General features: G+C 36.3%; 1 pseudogene; it reads right to left on the reverse strand.

The window, feature by feature from the left end:
- Positions 1 to 11139, reverse strand: part of LOC107702604 (muscle, skeletal receptor tyrosine-protein kinase-like) — an 18582-nt pseudogene that overhangs the window by 1042 nt on the left and 6401 nt on the right.

Below are 11139 nucleotides of genomic sequence, written 5' to 3' on the forward strand. Positions count from 1 at the left end.
TTTTTTAATATCAGTCATGCTATTTTAAATGACTGCTTATTATCAGTTGCACCAATATAATAATAATAATAAATAACTATGTGCTCATCATGAAAGAGGTCTACTTTTATATATTTTTGAATCAATCATTCAATGTGCAAGCATGTCATTGGCCCATAAACATAAAGTGACCTCAAAAGTATTTGGACACTAGAGTCATACTTAAATTGTCAGAATGTCATTGCATTAGAAAACCTGAAAATGACAAGAATACTTGAATGAGTATGAAAGCTATTTTACGCCATACCTTGTACTTCAATAGTGACTGGTTTGGAGTACACGATTCCAAAACTGTTCCTGGCCACACAGCGATACTGTCCAGCGTCCTCTTTCTTGATGTTGTTAATTTTTAGGGAACCAGATTCCAAAACTGATATACGACTATTAACCTACAAGACACAAGCACACAATGACTGATACATTTTGAACCTTGTTACAGTCTTACTGGGAAGAAATCGTATGTTAAATACTAAGACAAGACAATCCATTTACCTTTATCAAATCATCTTCTTTAATCCAGGATATGTGGGGTTTTGGATATCCTAACGTTAAACATGGCAACACTGCTTTGGACTCCACGATCAATGTCATGTTGGTAGGATGTCTTTTGATTTGAGGCTCTAAAAATAATAATAGTTAATTAGAGTGACCTTTACTTCACTGAAATTGATATTCTATTATAACATTCAAATTCAAACACTTCTTACTCATTTCTAATTACCACAGAAATTTCATGTGAACGCAAACTGTGAAAATGAACATCTTCAAGCCTTTATTAAGATACAAAAACAATGGCAAGAAGCACAAACAAAAAACAATGTGGAAACAGATGCTCATAGTAGTTCTGATATAATATCCTGATGGCTGTCACAGTTATGAGCACATATGTGAACATACTCATCTTCAGCTGTAAAGCTCCACAGCTCTTGGCCGGTTCTCCAATCCCATTGCTAGCAATGCAACAGTATTCTCCATTGTCTGAATCCTTTACATTGGGAATGATCAGCATTTGGCCATTTTCTCGTATAATGTATCTGGAATCATAATACCTGCATTCAAGAAGCAGATGCTTTACAAACCACTGGTAACCTGAGCACAGTTTGAGACTTTGCTGAGCTCGAATTGCTGACTATACAGAAGAAACTGTTTTGTTTTTATTTTTAAGGATAGCACAGAATAAGAATCAAGTTAATTAATGAAGAAAGTTCAAACCGAATTGGGTAGTTATTCCGCGTCCATGTAATATCAGCTTGAGGGTATGAATCAACCTCACAGATGAAAGTAGCGTTATGATCCAGAGAGGTGTCCACTGTCTCAAGCAGTGTTGTGATTCTGGGTGCTGCAATAGAGAAGGAAAGAAATATTTTCATTATCGGATCATAACAAAAATGATGTTAAGTTACTGTATACAAAGAGGTATTTTTTATTCCCCCTTCACTATTCATGTCATGGAAAAAGTCAGGCTGACACGAAATGCTTTTTAGCATTTGACCCTGAATAATTATAAATCAGACATTGTAACGGTTGTGAAACTACCTTTTCACAACAAAATATTTCACATTCTGAGCACTGCACGGCACGCCACAGACAGCTGAGGGTCACGGGGGAGAACATATTTCTAATGGAAATAACTGTGTGAATGCAGGCCTGATGTTATCCTATGAATAAATCCAGCTGATAAGAAACACATCCCTTCCATGACTGAGGCCAGACTGGACTTTAGGTCTCATTACACTAACAACTTTTTTTTTAAAGGTCACATGGTAGTACCATGTTTTTACCATGTTTCATATACCATGATAACACCGTGTTTTTTTGCATATGTATCATGTTAATAACATGTTTTGGGAAGTGTACCGTGTAATTTATTATTATTTTTTTTTATCATGGAAATTCCATTTTTGGGACTCTGACCATGACAAAAAAAAAAAACTTGTAATTTTATTTTATTATTACTTTTTTTTTTTTTTTTTCAGGAGGTTGTAGTTCTCACAATTCTGAAGAAAAAATATTAGACAACTAAATAAAATCTCATGGATGACTCAATGACTAATTCAGAGCCACCGTACAAGCGAACGTCAAAATCCAGAATGGCGATTGTCAAGTTTATCTACTTCGTCTCGCAGCACAAAGCACCGTGAAGATCTTTACACATTGAGTTCACAGAAATTGGTGGTCTTCTTTTTAATATGTGGCTCTAGTATCGCTTGCAAAGCATCAAACTGAGCCACTGACATCCTGAAGTAAACTTTGAATCGCCCGTGATGATCCCGCTGCTCCTTAAAGGTGCACTAAGCGATTTTTGAAAAACGCTTTTGACCACAGCATAGGCCCGAGTCCCAAAACACACTTGTAGCCAATCAGCAGTAAGGAGGCGTGTCTTGTAATGACAGAGAGAAGAGAGCGCTCAATTTGAGTGCACAGGACAAATATTAGATCGACTGTAGATAGAGAGAAATTGCAGATAAAAAAGGAAAATATTAGAGAAACAAAACATTAAAAAGAAGGGTTATGATCAGGCAAGAGGTAGGTAGTAAACATCGGAGCAGCTTTCCAGCGGTGGAGAGAACTCAAGGAGCGGGAAGGGCTCGAATCGGATGCCGAGGTAATGCGTTTTTTTATTCTTGATAGGTGAGTAAAGTTGGCTTGGCATTGTTTCACACAACTTTTCCGTGTTGGCTTTTGTTTGAATATGCTTGTGTGTTATCTTCACTTGTTTCCGTGATCGTCGTTGCCATGGTTGTGTACGTACATGTGGGGCGGAGATTTCAAAATAAGGGAGAGGTCCTGTTGGGGTATGGGCGTGTTTATTTTGGTGCTTTCAAATATCGACATTGTTTAGCAAAAATCGCTTAGTGCACATTTAATAAGGAGGGGGAACTCTCCTTCCTCTCTATATCTCAGGATTGGATGGACCCAATATTTCCTTTCTTTTTCTCTTTTTAAGAAGCAAGAGGACCACAAAATCATCCTCACGGCTTGAAGACTCCATTTAGTACTGTTTTGCATTATTATTTTTTTCCAACAGATTAATTAATACGCATCAGACTCAGTGTGCAAGGTTTCTGTGCGTGATGAATTTTTAGGATGACGAATACGAAAAAATGCATACGAAAATTTCGGACTCAGTGTGCAAGGGCCTTAATTCCATGTAATTCCAGGTTTTGGAATGTGGACCATGATAAAATCATGTTGTTGTTTTATTTTGTGTTTTTTGCATGTTTATCATGGTAATACCATGTTTTTGGGATGTGTACCATGATTAAACCATGTTTTACGATATATGCCATAGTAAATGCCATGTTTTTTGGATCTGTACCATGGTAATACCTTATTTTTGGGACATGTACTGTGATAAAATCATGTTTTTGTGTACCATGGTAATACCATGTTTTTGGGATGTGGACCATGATAAAAAAACAAAAAACAAACAAACAAACAAATAAAAAAACACTTTTTTTTGCATGTTTATCATACTAGTCAAGTCACCTTTATTTATATAGCGCTTTTAACAATACAGATTGTGTCAAAGCAGCTTTACAGTATCAAAATAGGAAAACAGTGTGTCAATGCAAAATGACAATAGTAAACACTCAATTTTCAGTTAAAGGCAGTTCATCATTGAATACAGTGATGTCATCGTTCAGCTCAGTTCAGTTTAAATAGTATCTGTGTAAACAAGTCGACGATATCGCTGGAAATTAAGTGTTCCCAATTAAGCAAGCCAGAGGCGACAGCGGCAAGGAACCAAAACTCCATCGGTGACAGAATGGACAAAAAAAAAAAATTTGAGAGAAACCAGGCTCAGTCGGGGGGCCAGTTCTCCTCTGGCCAGACGAACCAGCAGGTTGATCCATGCTGCAGCAAAGTTAGATTGTGCAGAGGGCTCATCTGGTTCCATGAGGGGGCCAGTCCTCCTCTGGCCAGACGAACCAGCAGGTTGATCCATGCTGCAGCAAAGTTAGATTGTGCAGAGGGCTCATCTGGTTCCATGGTCTTTCCCGATGGCCATCTAGGAGACAAGGTCTTCACTGGGGATCTGTCTCTCGGGCTCATCTAGTTGTCCTGGCCTCCGCAGAAATTCAGGGCTGTAGAGGTCGTCTCTAGGTGCTGATCCACCATCTGGGCTGGATACGGACTGGATCTGGTGGCTACGGCAACCTCGGAATAAGAAAGAAACAGACTAATATTTGCGTAGAAGTACATTGTGTGTTATTGGAAGTGTTCCCAGTTCCGGTTGACCTAATTAATGCAGCCTAATCGATATGATAACTTGTCATTTACTGCTACGAACTGAAGTACAATTTGAACCATGCTAATGCATTTCCACTAATGCCAACAAAGTTTTCTAGTCTATTCAAAAGAATGTTGTGGTCGATAGTATTGAACGCAGCGCTAAGATCCAGTAGCACTAATAGAGAGATACAACCATGATCAGATGATAAGAGCAGGTCATTTGTCATTCAAAAAGAGTTTTAGTTCGTTATCGTCTCATTGTCGTCGGTGAAAAAAATGTGAAGAATGTGAAAAATGAAATTAACACTGCTAAGAAAGAATATAATTGTGAGGATACTACCTTTTCTAGTATCTTTAACAGAAAATAGAGATTCGAGATCGGTCTGTAATTAACTAGATCTTTGGGGTCAAGTTGTGTTTTTTTGATGAGAGGCTTAATAACAGCCAGTTTGAAGGTTTTGGGGACATATCCTAATGACAATGACAAATTAATAATAGTCAGAAGAGGATCTATGACTTCTGGAAGCACCTCTTTTAGGAGCTTAGATGGAATAGGGTCTAGCATACATATTGTTGGTTTAGATGATTTAACAAGTTTATACAATGCTTCTTCTCCTATAGTAGAGAATGAGTGGAATTGTTCCTCAGGGGATCTATAGTGCACTGTCTGATGCGTTACTGTAGCTGATGGCTGCATGGTTATAATTTTACATTTTACAGTTTTATCTCTAATAGTATCAATCTTGGAATTAAAGTAGTTCATACTAATTCCATGTTTTTGGGACATTGACCATGATACAAAATGGCATGTTTTTTTTTTGTTGTTTTTTTTGTGGATCTTGGTAATATATTTTTTTGGGATGTGGACCATGATTAAAAAAAAAACAAAACGTATTTTTTGCATGTTTATCATACTAATTCCATGTTTACAAAATGCCATGTTTTTTGGATGTGTACTATGGTAATACCTTGTTTTTGGGCATGTACCATGATAAAACCATGTTTTAGGCATATGTACCATTTTAATAACATGTTTTTAGGATGATACAATTCAGTTAATTTTGATAGATTTATCAGAAAGCAAGACATAATATCTTTATTATTTTGCTTTTCAATAAATGTATCCTGATTTAAGAATGTTTGGATATTTGTACTGGACAATAAGACAAATACTAAGTAAGAAATTGTTTTTGAAGTGTAATACCATGTCTTTTTGGATTTGTGTTATGGTAATACCATGGTATTATTTGAACTATTCTTTAAAGTATTTTCTACCTTGTAAATATCATGCTATTTCAAAATCAAAGAATCATTCAGTACCATGGTAAGCTACCGTATATATCAAAATACCATGGTATTGGTGTCTGATAGCATCACTGTACCATGGTGCCACCATAGAATCATAGGCAGGATAGTTATACTAAATTCTAAGACCCCTTATTTTGATCAACATCTAAAGCAGATAGAAATGTCAATCCCAGCATGCATTGTTTTATTGCTAAGTACTGAATCTGAGTAAACAAGAGGGCTTTTGGAAGCAATGTAGAATATCAATGTGATTATAATTAATACTGACAAATAGTTACATATTATTAAATATCAACATGTATATGAGTACTGTGTTGTTAGCTTAGCAACATGCTAACATCAGACTGCTGAAATCAGTTGTGTCTAGTCTCTTGAGTAGTGCTATTTGTATGCCGCATGGAGTTGCAGACTATCTAGGGTGCTGTAGTCACTTATAAGGCTTTGTTTCATTGCATGCTGCCTATTTATGCAACTAGACGGCTTAGGATTTGGAAGAGAACCAATGTTTGTGCATATGTAGCCTATTTCATGAGTAACATTTAGTCTAATTTTAAAGGGGTCATATGAGGCGATTTAAATTTTTCCTTTCTCTTTGGAGTGTTACAAGCTCTTGGTGCATAAAGAAGATCTGTAAAGTTGCAAACACTAAAGTCTCAAAACCAAAGAGATATTCTTTAAATAATGTTCTTTTTAGCAGCATCATATGACCCCTTTAATTACCCCAAGATCAACACTCTACTATTAATCAAAGATAACTCACCATTTAAAGACATTTTAAGTAAACTTGATGTGTATGAGTCTGGAAATTGCAGTTTTAGTTTTGAAATGTTTGCTCTTAAAGTTACATAATGTTTGTGTTAAGAGTCATTAAAACAGCATTAAACATCCACTATAAAATTCAAGGTCAGTTTGTTGCACTTCCCTTTCTTTCTGCCTCGTAATAAATATTTTAACTGGAGTTTTATTGTTTAGTCTGGCACTGTTATGTCAAGACACATCACTCCAGGAAGTTCTCGTCTTTTCACTTCTTTTGCAATCACACTTGCATTGTTTTAGATATTTCTTCAAACATTGGTTTCTTCAAAGGGAAATCTGACAAGATAAACAGCCCGCCCGAATTCTCCAAAAGACTTGTATCAGTTTTCCAAAATTTGCCCTTTTAGATCTAAAAGCTCCTCTCACAGACTAAACTCGGCCAAAAATGGATACACTATACTGCGCTCACTAATGTAATTACTGTAGGTCACATGTCACATGTATGACGCTTTTGCTATTTTCAGTTTTGTTATATTATTAGCAAGACTATAGACTGAGTGACTTTGTTGTTGCTCTCCAATGTTCTTTTAGTATTATGTATATACTATTATGTTTTGAATTAGCTTTCTTATTTATTTTATTTTCATTATCATTATAACTGTTTACTTTCATTTTAAGGTTTAGTAATTCTATGTGCTTTTGTAAAATATATATACATTTGCGTACTTCCAGACAAGACAGCTTCCAATGCAAGATTTATAAGTTTTTAAGTACGTTTTTCATGTAATATTTATGTTTTCTTTTATTTGAGCTTTTTCAGTTAACAAAAACAATGTTTAATAGCTTTAGCTAAAAATAGCATGTTCGTTCAGTTAATTGAATGTAATGTTAGTCACCTTGAAACAGTTCTGCTCTGTATATATGCTGTTTGCTAATGATATTATGTATTTAGAATTGTCATTTTCAGTTTTCATCAATGGAGAAAGATGAACCAAATGGTGTAGCTACGTCATCTTCCGGCAAGGGCTAACAGAGCCCAAAATTAAGCTGGTCTGGCCTGCTGACAACTGGACAAAACCCCACTAAAACCATTCTGGGAGACCAGCTGAGCACTTCAGGTTGGTTCAAGCTTTGTTTCAGGAGGGAATGCAAAGTTCTTGTCTTTTTAAGCTGTTTTCTCTGTCTTGTATGCAGGTGAGTGACAGCGGTGAAGCTGGAGCCTCATTAATTTACAGCATGACTGTGCAAACCTCGTTTGCTGTCGGCTGTGTTTTCTCACGGGGATGCATTAGCACTCCACAGGAACACAACCTGCCAATTTCCAGAGTGTGAATCAGCGGATATATCACCTGTTCCACGCAAGAGCTTCCAAGGACATCATCATCCCGACCTGTTTATGTAACAGACTCACTCTCCAATTTGATGTAAACAAATTACTTCATTTATAATAAATCAACTATTCTTTTGTCCATCTATTTTAGAAAAGGTCCAGCATTCATTTGTTTGCATAAGCCATTTGCTTTGATTTCTAATGCAATGGCATTCAGACATGTTTAAGTATGACTCAAATGGCCAAATATGTTTGGAGGCCATTGTTTGTAAAATATTGAACACTTTTTTAGGAAAAGCCACCTATGTGTGTTCTAAGAATAATTTTTTTTTTGGCTAACATTTCCATGAAAACTTTATTTAAAAAAACGTAAAAAATAAATGTTCTGATGTTTTAAGAACATTATTGGCAACCAGATAACTTTGAACGGATATTCTGTTAACCTTGACAAATGTTCGTTGAGAGAACCTGGTCAGAAAAGTAGTCAAAATTCTGAGAATGTTCCCTGAATGTTGGTCTTTGCTATTTTTGCTGCATTTGGTCTTTTTGGCTTCCAGTAGTGTTCTACTTCACTATTGTTCTGTTTTTACTGGTACTTTCCTGTGTGAATGACATTTGATGTGATACCAAGAAGGACATTCTGTTTGCAAAGGTTGAGGAGCATTTATTTTCAATTCACTGCTCACTGACAGCCAGATGATGTGTAGAACAGCTACTGATGCCATTAATTTGATTGAGGTAGTGTGTACGTCAATATCAAATTTATACCTCACCATCTGATCACATACCATTTTGGCATCATCCATTGAGAGTGGGTTTCATCTGGTTTGGTTCCAGGATCCAAATTTTGCACTGGACATAGAGTGGTGACACTCTCAAATGTAACCTACATTAATGCAATCTGGGTCATATTTCCTTTGACCTTTCATAGTTCATAGGTTTTCAGGATGAAGGCATGTCAATGTTGGCATCTGCCTTACTTCTACCAAGATACAGATGAATGTGTGCCAAAATATTGTAGACTTTGATCAGATGCAACCTTTGACAGAAACAGCAAAAGATATGAAATTTGTTTTCTTTTCAATTCTTAAAGAGATCGTTCACCCAAAAATGAAACTTACCCCATGATTTATTCACCGTCAATGACTTTCATCTTTCAGATGAATACAATCGGAGTTATATTAATATATACCTCCAAGCTTAATAATGGCAGTGAATGGTGGTTGAGATTTTGAAGCAAAATAAAGTGCATCCATCATAAAAAGTGCGCCACACAGCTCTGGGGGTTTAATAAAGGCCTTCTGAAGTGAATCAATGTATTTGTGTAAGAAAAATACCCATATTTAAAACTTTATAAATGGCAATCTATAGCATTTGCTAACTGTCGTATGCTTGTTCAAGAGAGAGCGGCGTTCCACCATGTGGAGCAATTTTCATGATGGATGGATGCACTTTTTTGGGCTTCAAAATCTTGACCACTATTCACTGCAATTATAAAGCTTGGAAGAGCCAGGACATTTATTAATGTAACTCTGATTATATTCATCTGAAAGATGAAAGTGATATACACCTAGGATGGCTTGAGGGTGAGTAAATCATGGGGTAATTTTCGATTTTGGGTGAACTATTCCTTTAAAAACTAATTAGACTATGTATCAAATTACGCACAATTACAATTAGCAGCTGCATTCATAACAGACCTGAAACCAATTTTTGGCTCTCTGCTGTGGTTCCATTTGTTTTTGGTAAAAAGTACTAAAACCAATTTTCGTGATGTTTCTTTCAGTTCCGTTAACAGTAAAGACAACATATTTCTATTGCAATGTCCATGTTTGGCTGCATGTAAAAATGGACTCTTCTGAATGACTCTTCTACTGAATTGGTCAGAAAGACTCACTTAAAGAGTCATTTACATCATCTTGTTCGTTAACTGTAAACTGTTACAATTTGATGTTGTATTTAAGCTTTCTGAGACTCATTATCGTTTCTGACAGGTTGCTCATATAATAATGTGTAGTAAAACAGATTTTTATGATTTTTTTTAAATGGTACCAAAATGTTACCAAAAATAGCATTGATTTGTTGAGTATATTTGTTGTTTATAGTTACCAAATATTCGTTAAGTGCATAAATCAAATTGTTACAATTCTTATCCCCTGTTGCGACCATAGACTGTATAGAAACATGGATGTAGTGTCCGTGACGTCACCCGTAGGTTTCTGAAGAGCGTTTTTGAAGCTCAAAGTGGGCGGAGCCGGCCGTCGCATCTTGGCAGCGCGCCACTCCCAGATAATCGAAAATGGGCAAAGAGGCGGGAGTTGGTTGCTGAAACCACACCCACCTAGCTCGACGGTGGTGACAGCAGGGAGTTGGTTGCACACCCACCTAGCTCGACGGTGGTGACAGCAGTGGCAATCCACCTGTCACTCAAGTGGCAAGTGGCTTAATTATGCAGAACTTTAAGGTTTAATACAATTTAAACGGATGAGTTATAAAAACATTCACCCCCCTCACAGTTATGGCTATATAGACCAAAACGACTTTTTGTACCAGGCTGTAAACATTTTTTTTCTGCTGTAAAGTTGGGCATTTTAACATGGGGAGTCTATGGGACTGACTCCCTTTTGGAGCCAGCCTCTAGCAGCCAGCCGATGAATTGCAGTTTTAGTTACTTCCGTGTTGGTTTCACGAGAGAGAGCGGGAGGTTGCCGCTTGGTCACAACGCAACGAGAGTTCGTGGAAAGATGTAAGTAGTACTGTATTAGAAAAATGTTTTACGATTGAAATTTTCAGCGACCGACAGTAAAAGACTATCTAGTAATGCAAATGACTCAACTTTTTATGAAATTTCGCCATTTTGAATTGAACATATGCGATCATGATTCATGTAAATCATAAATGAACAAGAGACGTTTGCGTTTTCGACTGTTAGACATACGAATAAGAGTGAATGTGCACATTTTAAAATAAAATATTATTTTTAAATAGTGTGAATTGACTACTACTTCATATGAAGAGTTCAGATGCAAAAGCCTCTAAAAGTGCCGATTGAAATTTTCTTCTAAAATTTGCATTTTTATCAGGCTCCTATAGGTTCAGTAATTTCACTTTAATAGCAATGAAGTTTCTTTTCTTTCCCATTAAAGTAAAATAACTGAACATAGTAAATGACTTAACTCAACAAAATGGTAAAATACATACATAAAGATCATGGTCACAGATGAGAACAAAACAGCGTTGGATGAAGTGGATTAGAGCCCTGTACGGGCCTCAAATATAAGTCCTAGCCCATAGTTTTTTTTATAAAGTTAATTTAGAAAAACGTTTGGAGCATTTTTTGTTCGTTAAATGCAAGTTTTTTTTTTGAAGTAACGACCAGCGGCAGACAATGAATTGATCATAGCCTATATGTTTGATCAATTTAGCCTTTTCAAATCGTCACGACTTGCCTAAAATAAAATCTATATATA

Source organism: Sinocyclocheilus anshuiensis, unplaced genomic scaffold (assembly GCF_001515605.1).
Source record: "Sinocyclocheilus anshuiensis isolate Anshui unplaced genomic scaffold, SAMN03320099.WGS_v1.1 scaffold210, whole genome shotgun sequence".
NCBI lineage: Eukaryota > Metazoa > Chordata > Actinopteri > Cypriniformes > Cyprinidae > Sinocyclocheilus > Sinocyclocheilus anshuiensis.